Source organism: Meriones unguiculatus, chromosome 18, assembly GCF_030254825.1.
Source record: "Meriones unguiculatus strain TT.TT164.6M chromosome 18, Bangor_MerUng_6.1, whole genome shotgun sequence".
In the NCBI taxonomy this organism is placed as follows: domain Eukaryota; kingdom Metazoa; phylum Chordata; class Mammalia; order Rodentia; family Muridae; genus Meriones; species Meriones unguiculatus.
Genome location: NC_083365.1, coordinates 34784698 through 34808445, shown reverse-complemented (window position 1 = coordinate 34808445; position 23748 = coordinate 34784698). Strand labels below are relative to the sequence as shown.

General features: G+C 42.1%; 1 protein-coding gene across 6 annotated transcripts in view; it reads left to right on the top strand.

The window, feature by feature from the left end:
* Window positions 1-23748, top strand: part of Mpped2 (metallophosphoesterase domain containing 2) — a 171816-nt gene that overhangs the window by 52545 nt on the left and 95523 nt on the right. The gene's annotated exons all lie outside the window — the stretch shown is intronic.

Here is a 23748-nt window from a genome sequence, read left to right as displayed (position 1 = left end):
ACCGTATTTTTAATTCATTGGCTCTAGTCTTTCCAAGGTATCATGAGTAAAATTGTACAAATGGCCTAGCAGTAAGAGAATATTAAGTAACAGGATGTGAAAGTTCCTCTAAAAGCATACAATTCCTCTTTAGCTTAGTACTGCCAAGAAGCAGCTTTCCCCAGTGTCCTTCCTGCACGATGCCCCAGGATTTCCAGACATCACGTGTCCGGACATAAAACTCATCAGATTTTCTTGAACATGGGGGAAGGGGGGAGGAAGGAGGAAGAGGTGACTCTACAGTTTAGCAAAACGCTGGGTCCTGGAAGGGCTGCTGGCAGATACTAGAATGCCAAGGCCACCTTGGAGTTCTTCACACCTGTAGTAGAAAAGAGCTCTAGGGCTGGGGCACAGATCAGTGGTTGAGTGTCTGCCTACCACCTGTTCATCTGCAAAGCAGCTGGTCAGTCTGGCACCATGAAAAATAAAAACTGTAAACAAAATAAAAAAAGAAGGGTAAAACATTTCTGAAGACACTGAAGAATTATATAGTTACAAGCAAAAAAAAAAAAAAACATTTTGGAGAAAGATGTCATGAGTATTTTGTGAGCCAATGAAAACGACTCCAGAGATTTAGACAGAAACTTTAAGAGTTTTTTGTTTTGTCTTGTTTACCAAGCTAAAGCAAGGTATAGGAAAGTTTAATTTATTGATTAAAGATGATAAAAGATGTGTGATAGTAGTTGGCAGTAATGTTCATTGAAACATATTAAGAATAAACAGTAAGCTTTACTAGGAACAATTTTGTCTTTTCGTGTGTTTAGGTATGCCTATCAACCTGTACATAATTGTCATGAGTACAAATCTCTTATCATCCTTGGCTGCTTTTATTTGATATTATTGTTAAGACTAAACGTTTTTGTGTAATTTCCATATTTATCCCATTTATCCCTTTTAGTGACCACGTATAACATACTGGCTATGCTTTTATTTGGTAAGACACGTATTTTAAAACAAATACTTAAACAGATAGTAGTCTGTCCTTTGGCAGCAAGAACCGAAATGTGTATTTTCTGATGTGTGTGTCCTTTGTTTCCACTGACTTATTTCTAAGGGTAAAAGACCACTTATGAGTTGCTGTCTGAAGCCAGAGCTACACAGTTCTCTTGTTTCTGTCACTTAGCAGCATCATGCTTCCACTGGTAGCTGGGCTTCATTAGCGATAAATGATGCACCGGTCTATCATGTACTTGGCGTTGGATGTGGGAGCTTTTAAATTTTCTGCCCTTTCAGTAGGTTCTCAGTCTTATTTAAAACAGACAGCTATTTTAGAAGTCATTTAGCAGAGTGATCTCGCTTTTAGAGATGGCAGAGATGCAAAGAAAGACGTTAAGAGACTTTTTTAGTCTCCCTGTGTCAGAGTTGGGTGTAATTTTAATTTTTTTTTTTTTTTTTTTTTTTTTTTTTTGCCTCGGCAGACTTTTCCTTCAAACATTATCTTTTTATTTTAATTTTAACCACTCTTTAAAGACCGGGGCAAGTGTGGTGTGTGTGTGTGTGTGTGTGTGTGTGAATGCAGTGTCCAAGAAGGCCGGAGGTATCAAATTCACAGGAGAGGGAGTTACAGGCTTTTAGCCCCCGTTTTACTCACTCTTTATCAATGACCTTTCTGCAGCTGAAGTTGTTTGGGAGTAAGATATGAGTGTACATAGGTATTAAGTAGCTGTGTGGACCATGTTTTCTTATTCTCTTTTTTCCCCTGGAAGGGCATGGCCTCGGGGAGGTGTTTATAGAGTCACAGACAGGTTAGGTCCTGGTCATAATCTTGTGGAGCTGCTGACCTTGGGCATCTGAGTTCACCTCTTTTCCCCTTGGTTTCCCTCTGCAGAACTAAGGATTAATACTACCCGTTTTTCTGGATTTCTGTGCAGATTAATCAGTAAATGATTGCTGGTTGGGAGTTTTGTGGGCCATTAATAATGGAATGGGGAAATGTGGTAAGTGAACCATCAACAGATCTTTAAAGGCTAAAAACAAGAAGGGGTCAGAGGAATTATTTAGTAGATTAGAAATAAACACTTGGAGATTTTATAAGGGAAAGTACTCCATAAATGGAAATGTGCTGTAACTAAGGAAATAAAATAAAAGGAAATAAAAAGCTAAAGCCCAGCTGAATATCAGGTCCTTTCCCCTCTTATCCCCCAACCCCCACCCCATTTAGTGAGGCGAGGCGGGAGGGAGAGGTCTCAGTAAGGGGTGTAGAACAAGAGCCCAAGAGCCCAAGGGAAATGGGTAGAGAAGCCGGGTTCCCATAGAGAAGGCTCAGAATAGCTCACTGTTACCAGGGCAACTCAGGGTGCTCAGAGGGTGAGGGATGGCGTGTGATTACTCTGCCACTTGGCTCAGACAGGAACCTCTCCCCTGAAAAGGGCACTTCTAGTCCTTTCTACAAGATAGGAGTCAGGGTCAGACTAGAGCCTCTGCCACAACAGGAGTGTTCGACTCTCACCAGCTTGGGCCGTACAAGTCCAGTGACCTTTAACGGATTTTTGTCCTTCCACTCTGCAGCCCTGATCTTTGCATGCAACATCATCTTCTCTCGTGTTCCATTTCTCTACCTTGGGTCAGTCTGGTTCAGTGACAGGCCTATTCAGTGACTCTCTACCTATTTGCTAACGTTATTCCCGCTTTTCAGAACACTCTCCCCAAGCTCATCTAGTAGATCAGAAAGTGCAAAGGAGCTAGTGAGACAACTTAGCAAATGAGGGCAACTTGTGAGGACCTCAGTTCTGTTTCTAGGTCCCACGTGGTAGAGGGAGAGAGCCGACTTCCACAAGTTGTCACCTGACTCCCCCACATGCACTGTGGCACACGAGTGTTTACACGCGCACACCACAAATAAGTGAATGTAGTAGTAAAAGAAGCTCCAGAGGAGATCAGCGATCTGCCTTCGTCTACTCGTTGGGTGCACATGGGGCTGTGTGACCAATAAGTGTGCCTTCAAGAGTTGCCCATGAGCTTATGAACATGGGAGAAGCTGGAAGCTCATCAGCAGCTTCACATGGAAGTTGAGTAGCCGTTTGCCAGGTGCTAAGAATGTACATGTTTGAAAGCTGGGTTCCACATGAAGACCTACAGGGGCACCTAACTTGGGCCCATGGGGGCCCAGAGACTCAAGCACCAACCAGAGGGCATGCAAGGCCTGCGCCTAGGCCCCCTACACCTGTGTAACAGATGTGCAGCTTGGTCATCGTGCGGTTCGGGTAATGATGGAAGTAGGGCCTGTCTCTGACTCTGTTGCTTGCCTTTGGATCTCTTTCTCCCAGCTGGGCTGCCTCGTCAGGCCCAGTGGGAGAGGGTGCACTCAGTCCTGCTGTGACTCAAGGTGCCTGGGTGGGTTGATACCCCTTGGGGGCTTCCCCCTCTCTGAGGAAAAGGAGACGGGTTGGGAAGGGATGTGAGGGTGGGACTGAGAAAGAAGTGGAGAGAGGCCTGGGATCAGGCTATAAAAATATTAAATTAATAAAGAAAAGAATAAAGAAATAAAAGAAAGATGGGTTTCAGTCCTGTTCGTCTTCACTCTCACCCTGACCCACCAGCTACAAGGCCTGAGAAACCCTAAGGAGCTCACTATTGGTTCATAGATGGAAGGCTCTCATCATTAAGTCTATATGCCACAGGGCAGGTGTAATGCTGGAAGTTGTTAATATGGATAATTTATGAGATGAGCTAAGGTAGTCCACAAGATCGACCTGAAGCTGCTAATAGTCCAGGGACAGAAAAGTAGGATAGCATGTTGAAGTTATAAGCCAGTGAAAGACACCTACTTTTCTAATTACTGATATATATATATATTGTTTAACCTCCTGAATGACTCTTGAGGCCCCTTTTTGGTAAAATGGGCAATAAAAAAATATTACTTCAGTTGGACAGTGGTGGCACATGCCTTTAATCCCAGCACTCGGGAGGCAGAGACAGGGGGATATCTGTGAGTTCAAGGCCAACCTGGTCTACAGAGCTGAGCTCCAGGACAGCCAGGGCTACATAGAGAAACCCTGTCTCAAAAAACAACAGCAACATCAACACTAATGATAATATACAACTTCATGGTTGTTGTGAAGTGTCCTAATTAGGGCTTCTACTGCTTTGCCGAAACACCGTGACCAAGAGCAAGCTGGGAAGTGAATGGTTTATTTGGCTTACACCTCTACCTTCATCACTGAAGGAAGTTGGGACAGGCACTCAAACAGGACAGGAACCTGGAGGCAGGAGCTGATGCAGAGGCCACAGGGGGTGCTGCTCACTGGCTTGCTCCCCATGGCCTGCTCAGTCTGCTTTCTTGTAGAAACCAGGACCAATCAGCTTCAGGAGCAGCACTCCCCACAGTGGCCTTGGCCCTCGGCCATCAGTCGCTAATTATGAAAATGCTCTACAGCCGGATCTTATGGAGGGATTTTTCTCAAGCGAGATTCTCTCTTTTCAGGTAACTATAGTTTGTGAGTCAAGTTGACATAAAACTAGCCAGCACATGAGGGTCTACTCTGTGATTCAGCATACTGCTTTCTAGTGTGTGTCAGTGTGATGGTTAGTGTTGTGACTTTGACAGAATCTGGAATCACCTGGGAGATACGCCTCTGGGTACACCTCTACAGGTTATTTTGATTGCCTTAATGAATGAGAGATAGAGAGAGGGAACAGCAGCAGTGGGCGCCCATTTTGATTCCTGGTTGTGGGTTCAATGGGACTAACTGTTTCAGGCTTCTGCTGCCATCACTTCTGATGGACTGTACCTCTCATTTGTAATACAGAATAAACCCCTATCCCTTAGGTTACTTTTGTCAGAGTATGTTAGCATAACAGAAAAGAAACTAAGACAGCTGTCCTCAGTCATGGCAGAGGAAGATAAGAGAGTCTTCGGCCTAGTCTTCAGGATGCAGAAACTCAAAGTGACTGTCACACAGGGTTAGGGTTAGGGTTAGGGTTAGGGAAGACAGAGCTTTGAATAAATCCTCCCTCTCTTTAGAGGATTCAGACTGGAAAAGCCCTTCAGTGCCTCCTTAATTAATAGAAAGAGAAAATGAAGAAATCAGATAAGTTGCTTGGGTCTCACCTAATAAATGGCCAAGTTTGGGCTAGAGCTTGAAAGTAGCAGGGTGTAATGGGTACACTAACACATCTATGAGGAATAAGCCCCAGTTTCATGATCATTCCACGAAATCCTCTAAATGACCTGTTAGTAAGCACTAAGGTATCATTAACTAGTTAAGTGCAGAAGTAGGTAAGAGGCATTGGGTTCTGCTGCCGTTTGCTTTCCAACACAATGAATTGGGAACACAAAGGTTTTTGTGGTCTATTCTTACAGCTGAAAGTCCATGCATAATAATTGAGCCAGTCAGAGTGCTCCTTTCACATAGTCACAATACCATGAACTCCCAAATAGGGCTTTTCTTTGGTTTGGGTTATCACTGAATACCTCTGAACTTCAGTTTCTCTAGGACCAAAAGGGAGAATACAAATGCTTCCAGGACAGTCTTCGGAATGTTCTGTTTTTGGGAGCATCGTGGGAAGGATGGTTCTAACTGCTTGACTGTAACCAACATTCCAGATGTACACACAAACCAGTTTTCCTCCGTTCCAAAGATCACGTTTCCTTTCCCCTGATCTTGCTGTTGGTACAACGTGAAAAGCCTCACAGCCTCAACTGTTACCCTTATATACACCTTCTGTGTGTTCATACTTATAGTTTAGAAAACAGATTGTGGTAGGAAGGAAGCAGAATGCCTCTGGAGAGATAGAGGTAACCACAGGAATTTTAATATGAAACCTTCCGGAATGCTTTCTGCTCCCGCTCTGTCTCTGTCTCTCTCTGTCTCTCTGTCTCTCTCTCTCTCTCACACACAGTCTTCTGCAGAAAACAGCACTGTTCTTCTGTAGCTGTTTCTTAACATATCATGAACAACTTTAACATCAACCAAGATGCCTTAAATATTCCCTCAAAGAATACTTTAATTGTAAGATACGTGCATGTTGATTATGGAAGTCCAAATATGTGAACATCCACAAAGTGGAAAATACACATGTCTCTGCAACCCTGTCTCCAAAAGAATTAATATTTGGCAGACGCCATCTTGGAAACGTTTCTACTTTTACTTCTGGTTTGAACACCCTAAGTAACACCTTTCTAGTATACTCTCTGAAGTCTCTAATGACAATTTAAAAAAGCAACACTTAATAGAACTGTTCATGTTAATTTGCAGTTTTAGAAATGTAGCCTGCCATGCTTTGCTGGTGTCAGTGGGGCACTGCCATATGAGTGCACTGTCATTTATTAGTCCCCTCTTCCCCACTGAGTACTTAAGCTGTTGCCATCTTTCATTATCAGGGGCACTGTCCTGGTCAGCATCCTTCTTGCTCTGTGTTTGTTAACATCATTAGTTACATTTGTGGGGTTTAGTCCTAGAAGTAGAACGGTTCCTTCAAATGACATATATTGTTAAGACGAATGTCTGTATTATGTGTTACCAAGTTTCTCCGGTGAAGACTGCTTTGTCTCTTTAATACTCTTGGTAGTGTTTGAGGACCTGTATCATATAGTTTTGAATGTCCTTACTGGAAAAAAATCTTCACCCTTTAAGTGCTTTTAGAAATTGACTACCCACTACTTTTGTTTCTAATTCTGAAAGCTTAGATGGTTCCTGTTTTTGAAAGCTAAGAGAAAAAAAAGAAAGATACAGGGAAAAAAAATGAGATTGACAGTGCATCCCATAACCTACAAACAACTGTTCCAAACAAAGGCTTTGTTTGGAATAATGCATTGTGGCATGTGTGCATAGATGTCTTGATATATAAATAGACAGTGTGTTATCAAGAACAGTATGAGTACTGAGTGTAGTCTGCCAATGTTTAAATTCTGCTTTAACCTTGTTAATCATGTTGTCTTCAATCCATTCATGTGTAAAAGGAGAAATATTATTAGTTAGCAAAGCTGATCGTAAGGATTGTTATGAGATTAAATATGATAAAGCAAACCCCACACATTGAGGTAATGTCCTCGTTTACTTTCTATTTCTGTGATAAAACATTCTGACCTAGTGCAACCTGAGGACAGGGTTTATTTGACTTACGCTTCCGTGTCACAGTCCATTGCTGAGGGAGGTCAGGGCAAGAACCTAGAGGCAGGAACTCATTTTGTACAGCCTTTAACCACCTTTCCACAGTGGGATGGGCCCTCCCACATCATAGACTTACCGACAGGCCAATCTGATAGGGGCACTTTCTCAATTGAAATTCCCTCTTCCCATATGTCCCCAGGTGTGTCAAGCTGACAAACACACTAACCAGCACAGGTAAAGGAAGGTGAAAAATGTAATCTGCCAGTGCAATGTGTGCAAAATGGGCCACATATTCTCCATTCCTAATTGTTCCTTTCTTGTTCCTTGGGAGGACATAAGAGGAAGGGAATTGAGGATAATAGGATGTTTGGGGAAATGGTGTTATTGTCCTTTGAACCACACTGCCCACTGGCCCACTTCCCCCTCTGCAGAAGAGAGACGGTGTGTTCTCTGCCTCTGGCTGCTCGTCTTTATAAGCATGTCAGAGCAAGCACACATGGCAGCTCAGGTTCTGGTTGATCTCTGACCCCCTGGAGAGGGGACCCCTCTCTGTCTCCTGTCATCTCTCTTCTTTATTCTCATCACTTGCCTTCCATTCCAGTGTCCCTGTTCCTCCTTCTAAAATGATCCTTATACTCCAGCACACCAGACTTCAGCCAAGATATCAGGGACAGGGTTCACTTCATGTTCAGAATCCTTGTATAACACTTTGAGGCATGGTTTGCTTATTTAAGGATTTTGAGTATTTTTAAATAAGGTAAAAAAAAAATTGGAAGTGAAATTGGTGAACTGAGCAGGTTGGACTCTGCCATTTTGAGCAAAAAGTGGTACCATAAGGTCTTCTCACAGGGGAGGCACCTGGCACATGAGAGCCTGGGGTTAAATTGAGTTGTGTAGCCTCACTTTATGGCCACTAACTAGTTACCCCTAAGAGAGAAGTAAAGGGAAGCAGTTGTTAAGATGGGACATGAGTGACTTTCCCTTGTCATTTCCAGAGGAACCTGGGCCAGATTGCCAAGGTCTAGATTCCCTAGTCTTTATGTGGGGAGTTTAACTCCCGTAACATTTTTTACTGTTTGCTCACAAAGACAGTATTTGACATGCTTTGCTTTTCAATTTTTGAGTCGTATCTGGTTTTTCTAGTTAACCTTCCAAAATTATAATTTCCTGAATAGACTATTTCAAGCATATTAAAGTCTATTTCTCTCTCTCTCTGGCTCTGTGTGTGTTGGGCTATGTGGTTGCATGTTTGTACATGTGCACATGCTTGTAGAAGTCTGAAGCTGGCACTGAATGTTTTTCTTGGTCATTATTCATTGAGGTAGTGTCTCACTGAGCCTGGAGCTCACCAGTGTGGCTAATTTGACTAACCAGCTGGTCTTGGAGGTTCCCTGTCTGCAAATCCCCAGTGCTGAGATTGCTGGCAGGCCACCATGCCTGCCCAACTTTACTTGGGTTCTTGGGATCTTGAACAGTGCTGTAGTTTTGCCTCCTATTGCTGTGGTTAAAACAACAGCGACAACAAAGCCTGACAATAGCAATTAAGGGGGAAAGGGTCTATTTGGTTCACAACCCCAGGGTATAGTCCATCACTGTGAAAAGTCAAGGTGTCAGGAACCTGAAGCACCTAGTCATCCACAGTTAACAGTAATGAATTGATGAGTGCATCCCTTTACTCTGCTCGCCTTTATTCTCTGCTCTTTTACAATCCAGAGTCCTTTGCTCAGAGAATGGCTCCACCTGTTGTAGGCCAGGTCTTCCTACTAATCAAGCTAGCTCTCCACAGCTTCACACACTGGCGCTGATCCGTACAATCCCTCACTGAGGCGCCCTTCCCAGGTCATTCTAGATCAGATCAACTTGACAATGAATACCAACATACTTGGCAAGTAGTTTATCTGGTCAGTTTGGGTTTTTTGGGGGGTGGAGTGGGGAGGATTCTTTTGTTTCTTTTGTTTTGTTTCTTGGTCTGTAAATCTTCTGTGCCATCCGGTTCTCATTAGTTGCCTGCATAGTCTATCCTGTGGCAATCATAAATCGCGTGTTCCTGTCTGTAATAATATTAGATATGAGTGTTTAATCCAAATAATAGTTGGTTCATGCTTATTATCTACTTGTCTTTATGCTGAAGAGTCTTTGTTCGAGAAATTAATTATTTTAATGATTGGTCTAATTAATATAAAGATATGTTTTCTCAGTAAAGAGACAATTAAAGTGTGGTTCAGATTTGGTATAGAATTAAGTTAAGTTCTTTGGGAAGAAACTAAAGACAAATACTTTGTCACATGAGCAGGCAGCATTGGATTTCATCCCATTAGGTGGGCTCTTGGTGACCCAAGGGCATGGTGACAGGTCTTCTGTGATCTATGTGAATCTGTCCTTCTGTGTTATGGGAAGCCTTTTTTTTTTTTAAATTACATTGATTATAATGCCTATAATTTAAATGACAGCTTTTATACAAAGAACTCAAAGTACCTTTCAATGTATTAGCTCATTAATGCTCTATAATGGTCCAGGGAGGTTGATGTGAGCAGATAATATTAGCTCTGTCTTATTGACAGATGGATGGAGATCCAGAGAGGTGGGAGGACAGCTTGGGGTCACGCGGCAGCTAGTTCAAGAGCTTGGCAAGAGCCAAAGTTACTGGCCTTCTCTTTTTGCTTTCTGGATTCTCAAGCTAAATGCATTTTTCCTTTCTGAGAATGCTCTACTCCACAAGGCAAGAGACATAAAGATACTCCTCACTGTATCAGCTTGGAACTTAAATCAAAATTTCCCTTGGAAAGCCTGAGCTGCTAAAGCATTTTTCTTCTTTTAAAATTGTGTTATTAAAATTAAAATAAAAGGAAACCCTTTAAACCACAAACTTTTCCAAAACCCACCTAACTTTTAAAAACCCAACCAATTTCTTCAAACCATCTAATCAAAAAACAGAAAAGTGAAGAAGCCAATTCTCAATCCTAGAGCAGAGCCCTTGTATCTGGAATGTGTAAGGATGGCCTAAACATGGTGCCATATGCATGTAATCCCAGCACTCAGGAGATGGAGACAGGAGGATTGTGAATTTGAGGCCGTCCTGGACTACAGAGTAAGAACTTGTTGAGAAAAAGGTGGAGGAGAGAATCAAAGAATGAAGAAATGAAGTTATTACTGGGCATGGTGGCTTGAGCTGTTTGTCCCAGAATTCAAGATGTACAGACAGGAGGATCATTGTGAGTTCTGGGTTGCATAGAAAAAAATCCCTGTTCAAAACAAACAAACAAACAAACAAACTCAAACAAACAAAACCAATAACAAAACCAAACCAAACCAGACATGTGCCCCCCCCCAAAAAAAAAAACTCCACAGAAAACAACACAAGGAAATTTAATTTTCAGAAAGTTATTTGCAGGCAGTCTGTAGGAAGGGGTGTGTCTGAGGGGAGTTGGGGAAGAGGTAAATGAATATTATACAAAATTCTCAAAGAAAAGGATTTTAGAGACGATTGTAGTTTGCCATATCTTCTGGCTTCTATGGTTGCCTGCCTCATACCTTAGGCTGAATCTGTACTCAAGAAACTGAATGATCAATATTTGTTCTTGTTGGTCCTGGTTCACGTTGGACCCGATGCCATTCTCATTCTCTGTATTCAGAGAATTCTTGTTCATTCTTTTTGTAATAGAGGATACTTTTGTACTATTACAAAACTCTCTTTGGCCTTCCCAGTTGTTCTTATCCCCCCATCATGTGTTCAGGTTGCAAGCATGCACAACTTTTAGAGCCTCTGTCCTTCTCTCTTGATTGAGCCACTAGTGGTGTCTTTAAGCCTTTCTATAAATGTCTACTTTTCTTCACATCCTTCTTAAGCTCCTGTGTGGCTTCTGTTTACTACCTCTTCTCTATATGAAGGGGAAGGAACTACAGAACTGGGTAAAGTTTAATGACCGTCCTTGGGAGATGTCCAGTGCCATGCAAATGTTAGGATGGCAGTCATTTTCTTTTCAGCATCATGTCCTATCATCACTCTATATCAGAGACATCCGGATGTATTTCCAGATGAGCTTCTTGCATGAGGACTGCAGCTTCATATCCTTTGGTTTGGCTTTGAACTTGCTGATACTGCATAGATTGCTTCCATTTTAAACCCCCTGCCTTCCCCAGGCTGTCTGTCTATTGTTTCCAGGAATCTTGATTCCAGCTGTCCCCTGGGTTTTTGAATGACATTTCCCTGGCCTTTCTAGCTCTGTAGAGAAAGACCCAGTTCTGCTTCTAGTATATCACTCGACTCACTGATTCCTGTCATTTCCCCTCCCCACCTTTGACTGATAAATTTTCATTATTGGTTTTACGTGAAACTCTTCAGGGTTCCACGCTGCCTGACCCCTGTGGTCACTTAGTGATTACATGCGCCAGCTGAGGTAATTTATTCACTTTGTTTTGGTGTGAACATGTCCCATGGGGCTTGTAACTGTTGTAATCACTTGACCCTGGTGACTGTTAAATGCTTTAAACACAGTTATTTTAAATTTATAATTGTTTTCATTAAAAATCCCTTCTAGTAACATAACTGACCTTGCTGTCAGTACGGCATTATGTGCAGGAAGAAGAAATGAAAATATTATGATGCACATAATACAGTGGTCATCAGAGATGTGTGGCAAATCATTAGCTTATCCTACACATTCTCATTTGGAATCCTGCGAGGCAGGCGAAAGGGAAGGGCATAATTACAGCACCATTCCTGTAATTCAATATGGTCATTCCCACATTTAGGCCAGGCTGGCAGCCTCGGGACTGGAAAGTGGTATGGAGTCTGAGGTACAGTATCAGAAGGGCTTCATGAGGTCAGGCTCATTGCCTGTGTGCACAGTACTTCTCATGCCAGTAGGCAGGCCTGATGGGTGATTATTTTTTTTAATTTTAGATTTTTTATTGTTATCATTTATTACAATTTATTCAATTTTTACCCCAGCTGTGGCCACCTCCCTCATTTCCTCCCAATCCCACCTTTTCTCCCTCTTCTTCCCCTATGCTCCTCCCCTAGTCCACTGATAGGGGAGGACCTCCTCCCCTTCTATCTGACCCTAGCCTATCAGGTCTCATCAGGACTGGCTGCATTGTCCTCCTCTGTGGCCTAGTAAGGTTGTTCCCCCCTCAGGGGGAGGTGATCAAAGAGCCAGCCACTGAGTTCATGCCCGAGACAGCCCCTGCTCCCCTTACTAGGGAACCCCTTTGGAGACTAAGCCGCCATTGGCTACACCTTGGAGACGGCGTCTATGGGCTACATCTCATCAGGGGTTTTAGGTCCTCTCCATGTATTGTCCTTGGTTGGGGTGTCATTCTCTTCAGGGCCCCCAGGGCTCAGTTTTTTGGCTCTCTTGTTCTCCTTTTGGAGCTCCTGTCCCCTGCAGGTCTTTCTCTCTCCCCCTTCTTTCATAAAATTCCAAAGTTTGGCTGTGTGTCTCAGCCTCTGCTTCGATACCTTGATCAGTAGAGTCTTTCAGAGGCCATCTGTGGTAGGCTCCTGTCCGCTTCCCTGTCTTCTCTTGGATGTCTATCACGTTTGCCAGTCTGAATGAGGATTGAGCATCTTCCCTAGGGTCTCCCTTGTTGTTTAGCTTCTTTAGGAATATAGATTTTAGTATGTTTACCCTATATTATATGTCTAATAACCACTTATGAGTGAGTATATACCATGTGTGTCTTTCTGTTTCTGGGTTACTTCAGCTCAAGATGATCTTTTCTAGCTCCCACAATTTTCTTGCAAATTTCCCACCAGCAATGAAGAAGGGTTCCCTTTTCTCCACATCCTCTCCAGTGGATGATTTTTTTTTAATCCACATTTTTATCTTCTCAATTTGAAATATTTTCAAGCCTCATAAAAGTTGCAAGAAAACTACAGGGAACCCCCATGTGTGCTCCACATGGATTTCCCCGATGTTTTGTTCCATTTGCTTTGCTCCTCTCTTACCCTCCCTTGCTCTCAAGTTCTGGCTCTTCCGGCTATACACAGACATGGTCATACATACCTGAACAAGGTCAAAGAACACAGGTGTCAATTTGAATGGACTCACCGCATTGATAAAAGTCAAGAAATAGGAAATGCTTGGATATAACAGTTCCAATACCTCATTTACATCCCTTTCCCAAATATTTATAACTGTATTGCTAATAAAGAGAGAGAGAGAGAGAGAGAGTGTGTGTGTGTGTGTGTGTTTGCATGTGCATGTGTGTGAGAGAGCACATCTGTGCCACAGTACATGTGTGGAGATCAGAGGGCAATGAACTTCATCTTTCCTATTGAGACAGGGTATCTCTTGTTCACTGCTGAGTACTCCAGGTGAGACCATGGGCTTCCAGAACTTCTTCTGTTTCCATCTCTGCATAGGACACAGAGGTTAAAGATGAGCACTGCCATCCTCCACTTTACTTTGGTCCTGAGGATTTGAACTTGGGTCCTCATGGTGCTTTACCTACTGAGCCACCTCCCCGGCTCCAACAATGTTCTTTATAGTAACTTCGGTGTTTTGTTTGTTCTGTTTTTATTTTTATTTTTCTGTGTCAGGATCCAGATCTGAACTATGCATTGCAGTTGGCTCTAGAAATCCAACTAAATCGAAACACAGTTTATCACCATCTTCTTAAAAAAAAAAAAAAAAAAAAGGCTGTTGAAATGGAAACCTGGTCCTGTGAAATTGGTATTTTTACTTAGTTTATAAATAATAGGTTTACATATTTCTGGATAGTAAATGACAAGGAGCGGGTGCTAGGTGGTTGTTTTAAATATACTTATTTCATTTGATCCCCTAAATACCAGGAAGTCATTCTTGATCTGCAGCTACAGAGGGTGCAATTTCGAGAGGCGACTATGTCCTGGGTCTCATAGGTCTAATGGGCAGAGTCTGAACTCGCAGCTCTGCTATCTGTAGCATAAAGAAAGGGTGACAGTGGGACTCAAGGCTCTCAAGAGTAGAGGCCAGGAGAAAGGAACGATGCTATACTTGTCTCATTTCTAGTTTTTGTTTTGCCTGGAAAAGATTAGAAAATACAGATATATTTCAGTTACCTGTAGTTTTTGGCTCCTAAAGATTCTAGCTGGTATGTCAATCATAAAATTTGAGAATATTAGTAATGAAATGTCACACAAAGCTTGAAGGAAGAAGTTCAGCGTACACTAAACTTTGGAAACCATAAGTCCTTGGTAGCAGTTGTGGCGGTCCTGAAAACCTGAGCAGTCAGGTACAGCGTATGTTCATGGCCTGGCTAAGTTAGTTCTTTTGGAAAATTGAAGATAGAGTTATGAATTGAAGGATATTACAGAGAAAGTCTTCTTTTTAATTAAAACTTTATTGTAAAGAATTTGCAGATTAGCCAGACCCCATGATTACACATCTCAATGAACTTCTGTCCAATTGGAACAACCATGCGGAGGATGGGGAGAGCTTTACACTCTATCACTGAGGATCACTGAGGGACATCCAGAGTTACTCTAAAACGGGGCGAAACGGTTCAGAACACACAGTTTCACCCTTATATTTGCTTTTACTTATTCTTATTTATTTTTTCTTTCCTTTTTGAACCATGGGTAAGCGAAGGAGGCAGAAGTAGTTGTGCACTTTGGTTTGAAATGCTCTACTGTTTTGCTGATATGTTATTCCTGGTCAGGGATGCTGTTTGTCCAGAAGTTGCTTTGGTAGGGAAGTGTGAAGGTCATCCCCAGGGCTCTTGGGACACATGGTTAGTGCCTGGCAGACAGCACCACTATACCGCAATGCACCGAGAACTCTAATCTTCTCTCTTAATTGATGTGCTCGCAAATGAATTTATGCATTTTGTTTGCTGATCCATGACACCATATTTTTATTTCCTGTGTTTGGTGAATTTTCTTGCACCGACAGTTGCTTTTCTCACATTATTACCTTTTGTGTGTCATTTTCATGTTTAGTATTTTGAAGCAAGGCTATTTAAGGCATTTGGGTTTGTTTTATTTTATTTATTCTTTTTTGGTTGTTGTTGTTTTTTTTAGCATCTTAGCATCCTATAAAACTTGTACTTATAAATATATGAATTACCTCAACCAAAATGTCTCTAACTTTAGATACTTATGGGGATCTTTTTTATGATGCTCCTTTCAAAGAACAACATTTTATGTGAAAATAACTGTTGATATTGGCCATACTGCTTGCATGTCTCAACCCTGTTTACATTTGCAGTTTGTACTAGAACCACATTTGCTACATCCAGAGTAAATAATTAAGCAGCTATCACATGCATTATTGATCTACCAGATTTAAATGTTATTGTGACAAATTTCACAAGCATTGTAAAATTGAAGCAAAACTTTTCCCCCACAGGGTTTTTAAAACTCAGCTCAAATTTCAGAAACAGGAAATGAAACCAATGGGCCATGCAACAAAGAAAAAAAAAAACTTGTGTTTCTCCCACCTTTAATTTCAGAATACTGTTGTATATGTGAACTATTGCCATTTTTTCTTCTCTTTGTCATGTGCACAATTCTCATTTAGCTTCTGTGCTTCTCTGCTTAGTTTGGAATAGGATACACAGGTACTCTCTCCTGTTTTGAGGAGACTATCCTTAGACTGCAAAGCAAAGAACCTCTGAGTTTGGATCCCTCTGTTATATGTACATGCAAGAGTCTTCGTTCTGTTTTCTGACTCTGTTGATCATATTATTCAGTTGTGTAGGACTCGGGGCACACTGAGCTCTATGCACTCATTTCCCTCTGTCACATGAATCTGGAGCTGATAGCCAGCCAACAGCTGAGAGCAGTAGTCTTTGTGGTTCTGATGGAGTTGGCAGTTCACTTTCAGGAACTGTAGACTCTAACCAGTCAACACTTCAGATGAAGCAGGAAGCCCTACAAACAATAACCACATAAACAACAGATCTTCATCCTGAAGCACACAGAGGTGTGTGCTATAGCATACAAAGCTCTCCTATTAATATGGATAGCGTGATTAAAGTTCAACCCTGTCTTCCCAGGGCACATCATGTTTGCCATTTTGCTATTTGAGTTTATTTGTTGGTTAATGGAACTGCAAAGATCTGAGCATAGAATCCTGTATCTTTAAAGGATTTTTAAGTCTTACATTACAATAAAATTACATCATTATACAAACAAGTGCAGCTAGTATAAACCAGTATGGAGAGAATTGCAAGTGGGCACCTGTACAGGCAGTGGCCATGCACAAGTGGCTACTAGGGATGATTGCTGATTCTCAACACTTTGCACATTACTATTAGACACTGGGAGGCGGTGAGAGTGCGTCTCAGAGCATCTGCTGCCTCTCGTAGTGCACACTAAATCCAAAAGGTGTGAGACAGGTCCACTGTATGGGTCTTCATAGTTCTTCTCCATGCAGTTCCTCATTGTTGGCCATTATCACCTTAGATTGCAGATGTGGGCTTTTAGCTCCTCCTTACCCAGGGTGCAGTTCAGTAATGATGAGCATGAATTTACTGCTCACAAATCAGTGCATGAGCATGACTTTGATTTTTATTATAAGTAAAATAAATTGCAATTCGGACTGAAATTCCATAAGGGTAAGGTGTCAAGATGAGCACTTGTGGGCTGGTGACATGGCTCAGTGTGTAAATCTGTATTCCTGCTAAGCCTGATGACCTGAGTTCCATCCCTGGGTCCCACATGAAGGAAAGAACTGACTCCTACAAGTTGTCCAGTTGCCCTCTGATGTGTACACACACACACACACACACACACACACACACACACTTTTCTCTTTCCCACAAATTAAAAGAGCATGCATGTCAAGAAGACTATGCCTCTCCATAAGCTCAGACATGGTTGTCCTCAGATACACATCCTCCCCTGGGACAGAGGGAGGAAGGAGCAAGAAACTTGTTTTGGATGTCCTTGCCTCTCTTTCTTGTTTTTTGTTTTTTTTTTTGTTTTTGTAAATTTTTATCAGAGATGGAGATTTAAGACTGAGATTGTCCCTACCCTTAGACAGAGGTCTTTCCATTCTCATTAATAAGCCTTCCATCGCCCATGGAGCGTGAGAAACCTACCAACCGGGCAAGGCACACCCTGGACACTCAGGCTCATTGTCCAGCAGGGTTCCTGTCACTCTGAGAATTGGAAAGTCTGGAGTTTCTGCTATAGCCGCTTCATTGGGCACCGACCATGCAATACAGAGCGTCCAGCTTCAAAATTTAGCATCACTCCTCATTGCTCCTAGGTTTGAAATCCCTTCAGCCCGTGTGTACGTTTGGCTCTATCCTCTTAGAAAAATTGTGCTTGAGGTATTAGGAAAATATGCCTGGCATTCATATTACTGTTTTGTTATGCCCTGGTGTAAAATACAGATGCACACAACTAACAATAGCTATAAAAATGAGATCTTGCACAGACTCATACCCTCCCTCTCCAGTCAGCAGGAATAATGCTATGGGGGTTGAAGATGAGCCATCTGAATGAGGAGGTAGGGCAGTGGGCAGTAAAGGGTGGGTCATAGCAGCTCAAGAAGTGAGGAGGAGAATGCACTGCAAATTTTAGTAGAATGCATAATGTTGGAAGACATTTTATCCCATCATAAAGATTAGCAGGCTGTGTAATTCAATTTAAAATTGGTCGGCGTGTCCTGACTATTATAAAGCTCTTCTTTTTGTTTTATCACCATTGCATTATTTTATGTTTTACCCCAGTGTAGAATGGCGCATACAGTGATACACACAGAATCATACAGAATCTCCTTTCATGGTCCCCACCTCTTGGAGAAATTGTTGATGAATGTAAGCTATTACCTTAAAATGAGTTAAGAAAATGCTTGCTCAGTTGAATGCCTCCTTGTTTTCTTTCTTTTTTTTTTAAATGTAAAATGAATTTCTTCTGAGCAAGCAACTGTTGAGAGTGAAATTCTTTTAAAAGCATTTGCTGGGCAGAGGGCTTGGTTCTCAAAATTCCAACGTTAGCACTCATCTCTAGTATTGTTGGCATCACTGTGCTATTGAAAACCCAAATGTAGTAGCTTATGTTAATGCAAGACTGACAGAGCCATGTCTGGTGGCAATTACCCATGCTGGGGGGTTAATAAATGTGCTAAGGATTGTTGTCTTCATTTTCTTTATTGCAAGAAAAATGGGCTGCTTCCTAAGCCATGCCTACTGGTTCTTGCTAGTAACCTTGATAGATTGTTAGCTAACCATTTTGTTTCTAGGTAAGCCCCTCTCTGTTAAACATTCTTGTTAGAGAAATGCCAGACCTTCACATATATACACCACACACACACACACACACACACACACACACACACACCCTTTAAATGAAATTAAGCAAACATTTATTACAGGTTCCCTTTTATATAGAGCCGCTGAAACTGTTGATGAGATTAGATGCAGCAGAAAAGAATTTGAGATATGAGTAAGCACTACTTTCTCTTCAAATTCCTCTCCCCTACCACCACTTTTCTAGTAGGGAACAATCTGGACCCCCCCTTTTTTCACATTTAGAGATGGCTTCAGAGAAATATTGTAGGGAGTTTATCCCATTGGCTAGCTCTGATTCACTTTGTTGAGAAGTGTCCTCATGTTCCTTCTGACTCAGTGGATGAGATGTAGCCCCTGTTTTTAAAACTCTAATTTATTTGGGTGTTAAGGCCTCAACCTCCCAACTCTATATAGGGGAGAGAAGGTTAGTGGGGAGAGAGGGCCCCTTTATTTCTCCTGGCTGTTAAGGGTTGATAGGTCTTTTAGGGCCCTATACCAATCTCTTTCAACACAAACATAGGCAGCAGTCTCTTTCAAGCCTCTGGGTCCTGAAATTTGTCCCTATATCTGCTCCAAACTGGAACACTGTCAGTCTCTTGGGTCTCTCCAGACTGCTACACACCACACCCCACACCTTCCCTTTCTCGGTTCTCAATTTACATCCTCATGTTCCTAGACCACGGCCCTCTGCATGCTGTTTGTAGAAGGCCTTTACCAGCTGGCAAAAGCCACGCCCCACAGGAGACAATTAACAGTGGGACAAACTTTGGCCAAAATAAAATCCTGCACTAGGAATTAAAACAAAAACATATTTACACAACATAACAGTTTAAAAATAAACCAAAAATTCCATTACAAGAGCTGCTGTGATTGATTAGCAATGTGTGCCATGCTGTAGGGCAGGGGTACTATCATTTCCAGGACAGCTAAGGCTACACAGAGTACACAGATACTGTCTTGAAACAACAACAACAACAAAACCCAACAAAAAAACACATACTGTGTCTTTACTGTTTCTGGTTTAATACCGTTCATCTTAGGTTATGTGATAATCATGATCTCTGTGACAGAAAACTGACAAGCTGAAAACTATGTCTGATTCTATCTATCTCTCTATCTCTCATCTCTATCTGTCTGTCTGTCTATCTATCTATCTATCTATCTTTGCTCTTTGTGGAGAACCCACATTTTTTAAAAAGCTGCAAATTTGGCTTGGTGAGATTCTTAAATCTTCTTGACATTGTAGACTGTTTTGTGCACATTGTACGCCATGTCTGTTGGTGGTGGTCCTCAGCATGTCTGTGAGGTAAATCAAGGCTGGTGCATAAATAAGGCTGTCAAGAAGATGAGAAAAATAGACAGCTTCTCTGGTGGAATGTAGGAAGCAAATTACCTTTGGTTTATGATCCTAGATATTTAAGTAACTAAGGTTGTCACCAGTCTGATGGGAATTGACTGGGGAAGCACTTGGCATCCCTATTCAGTCAGGCAGCAGAAGATCCAGAGAAATTTAATTTACCCTGTTAGATTTTCCAAATCACGGGCAGCTCGGTTTCCTGTGGCTCCTGGCTCCAGTTCCCTAAACTTTTTCTCTTCATCACAGTCTTAGGCAGGTAGTTTAAACTTCTGACTTCTTGATACTAGTTTAGATGTTTTGAATCACAGTATTTCCTCTTGGGTCCTAAAAACTTGAGTTGTGATGGTATTTCCCTCACACACTTCACTCCTTTGATCATGACCATATGACCATCAAGTTAGGGAAGCATTCTGCATTCTGTCATTGTCATTAACCAGGCTGTCTCTGCCATATTCTTCATCACAACCTCTGTGGACGTCATTCACCTTGTCTGTAAAAACAAATCGCAGTTGTTTCTTTAGAAGGCTATTAAGATCATTTAGGTTGGTATGTAAAGAGTTTATGGGTGGTGTCTGGTTGAGTGTAGGTGTTCTATATATTGGCTCTTAACCTCATAATTGCCATCCTGATTTGATTTCATTTACAAGGACTCTTGATGGCTGGCCAGAGGCAGAAAAATCCAATCAGAATCTAATCAGGTTTTTTGCAGCAAAGACCCGAAGATATACAAGGAACTGTTTGACTGAAATATTATTTAGCATATGGAAGTATAAACATAAGTCAGGTAGGAGGCTTTTGACTTAAGCAGTAAGAGGTTTATTGTCTCACATAACAATTCTGCAAAGAAGCATTTTTTTTGAAGGTCTGGCAAATGAGGATTTTGGTATTATAAGGAAACCACATTATTTCAGTTTTTCTCTCATCTATTGAGCTTGTTCTGAAGGATTGAGAGTAACTGACAAATTTCCACATATAGCTTGACAAGATGACAAGTGTTTGGTGGAAGAAGAGCCATTCCTTTCATAGGCTTCGTTGTGTAGGTGATGAGTGTCCCCAGAGCCCCTTAATAGACTTCCCCAATGTCTCCTTGGACAGCACATACTCTACTTAAACAGCCAGTGGTGAAGGAAGTAACCTTTAATGACTGTCCGCCAGCCAGGATCTGAGCCTAACTCTACCTTTCCTGAATATGTGGCCTCACAGAGAAAGGTGTAAACATGGTCAAAGCAGGGAAGTCTGTGCCATGATGGATTCTAGCAGGCTGTGAACTATAAATACCTTTGCATAGCATCTTCAAGAGAGTAGCCTATTATTTCTAACATAGAGTACATTTGGTGCGACTTTCTGTAATTTATTATTGTGGTATGGCATGGCTTAGCCATTGCAGCCTTGGGTGACATTTTAAAATACCATGGTTGATCACCTTGTTTTCTATTTCTCTTTTTTAAACAATCTATAGGATCCTTCTAGTAGTCAGAGGGTGAGGTTTTTTGCTGTATAAATGAGCCAAGATTACAGGATATGTTGTGAGGTTGAACTCAAAGATGTGAGAAATAGAGCCCGTCTTTGAGTATTATCAGATGGTTTTCTTGTTGGAGATGCTTGACTTTCATCCTTTTGCCAATCTGAAACAGGCTGGTTTAGATTCCTGAAGACAGCTCAGGAAGCATCCTCTTAATAATCCAAGTTTATTTATTTGTGGGCATCACTGGCTATGGAGTGAAAGGGAGGTGTGTTTGGAGCCAGAACCCACGGGTACAGAGTGGGAAGCACCCCTGCTATGCCTGCTGAGAGAGAGACCTGCCCCGGCTTACCACACTGTTCCCTTCCAGCTGTGTGAACCCATTCCCTCTTGACATGAACTGCGAAGCCCTGTGACTGGACTGAGGACTCCTGCCTATGGGTTAGAATGAAAATGGGACAAATGGCTTCTCTTCCAGCTCTCTGCCAGGGCACTTTTCTCTAATTGCTAGAAGAAAGTGGAAATGCAGATAGAAAATGTTTTCCCTTAAGGTCATGGCCCACTCAGTCCTGGAAAATCAGAATCTCCTCAGCTGGAGACTGGAATCTGACCTCAAAGGGGAAGAAAAAGAAAACAGAAAGAAGATTCCTTATGTAATTCTCAGACCAGCATATTTAGGAGGAACTGGCTGAAGAAGCTGTTGGTCCCTGGCTCCTTTGTTGATAAAAGTTCAACTGCTAGGGTGGTGCATTTTCAACTGTGTCCCAAAGACTTAGAGAGGAATCTGTAACCCCCCTTAGTCCCACCAAAATCCCACCCATTTCCCCCTCTGCGATCTGCCTTCAACCATGGCAGAATATTTTTCATTTTTTTCTTTTAAATTTCCTAGTGAATTTTGCTTTAAACAATTTTTTTTTCAGAATCCTCTCATAAGCTCCACCAGGCTAATAGTGACCTGTCTCTGGGGCAAGATACAGGACTGAATAACTTGTGGGTTCTGTGATCATGTTGCCTTTGGAGAACTAAGAGACGAGTTCTGCCAAGGCCCCTGAGTATCAGAGCTTTCAGGAACTGGCTGTGGAAAGTCTGTGATGGACAAATGGAATGACCATAGATGTGAGCCAAGGGCTAGTCCCAGGAGCTCCTGTGGACCCAATGTCAGTGAGTACTGACCTCACAAGATCAAGCAGTGCTGTATGCCAAACATCCCCTTACTTCAGCCATTGTGTTATGATCCCAGCATCGTGTTATGACAACCTCAAAGGCAAAACCTAAGAAAATCAGCGCTGTTGAAGTGCTTCAGGCCATCCCTGGACAACAACTGGCTTTTAGGAAATGCATAGCCTTACCTTATATATTTTGCTTTCTCACATTTCTCTCAATTGTAGAGCCTCCCTGTGCTAGCCTCACTAAAGCAGGAAGCTGGATAAACACGTTTTTAGAAAGATGCTTGAATACATGGGCAGGCTTTTAAAAATCCAGCCAGCAAACTGTAGGAGAGTGCTGTGTCTGAGTGTTTTTATGAAAACAGATTTTTAAGGAAGCTAAATGCTTGAGGTACTGTTTTAACATCTCTTCTGTGTGTGCGTCCTGCCCCCTGCTACACAGGATGGGGAAAGGAAGTCTTCTATGACTCTCTACTGATCGTCGCTCAAGGGATGGTGAGCAGACAAAAGAAAATATGTTGGTTGATTTCCTTCAAAGGGATCTTCCTTGATTGCTGTGCTTCAGAAAATTTTCTGTTACTCTGGTTCATACAACCTGATAAATTCCTTTTGAGCACCGAGGTGAATGTTTCAGATGTAGTAGGATCTATGTACTTTTCTATGTGTCTGTTGGTCTCACCTGAGTATAAGTCCAATGAGGGTGGATGGGCTTTGTCATTTTTCACCGCATTCTTCCCAGCCATCACTAAATTAACTGCCCGACCAATCCTAGAACCCTAGAAAATGCTTAGTGTTGTAGGGAGGTTGGGATCATTCCCTGAATACACGGAGACCCTATTTAATTATGAAATCTCATCTTGACTTTCACAAGGGTCAGGAATCTCGTGGAATTTAACAGGATCTGGTTAGGTTTCTTTTCTAAGAAGTAGTTGGATTTGAAAAGTAGGTCGATTACCCGACTTTGCAAGAGCCTTTACATAAGCTAAATGGAAATAAGAATAAGGGAAAAGTAGGTGCTAGGCAGATGGGTGTTTACTGCATGAAAATGAGAGCTTGAGCTTAGATCCCAACATCCATGTAAACGCCAGGCAGGGAGGAGCATGCTTGCAGCCCCAGTGCACGGAGGTGGAGCTGTGTGGCTCCACGAGGCTTCCTTCTGAGCCAAGCAGTCTAGCTCAAGGTTCAGTGAGTGACTTCGTCTCACAGAATACAGTAGAGAGTGTCCCAGGAACACAGCAGTATCATTCTGTGGCCTCCATATACACATGCCACACGGGTGAGCGTCCCCAAACACAGGAACACAGACCCACAAAAAAAGTAAGAAAAGGGAAAAATCACCAAGTGAGGTCACCTGTGGATCAGAGTTGAAAGTGGCAATTTACACAACAGAATGAAAAGGAAAAGAGCATTTTAACTCCAAGTACTATACTCCAGTCAAACTGGAAG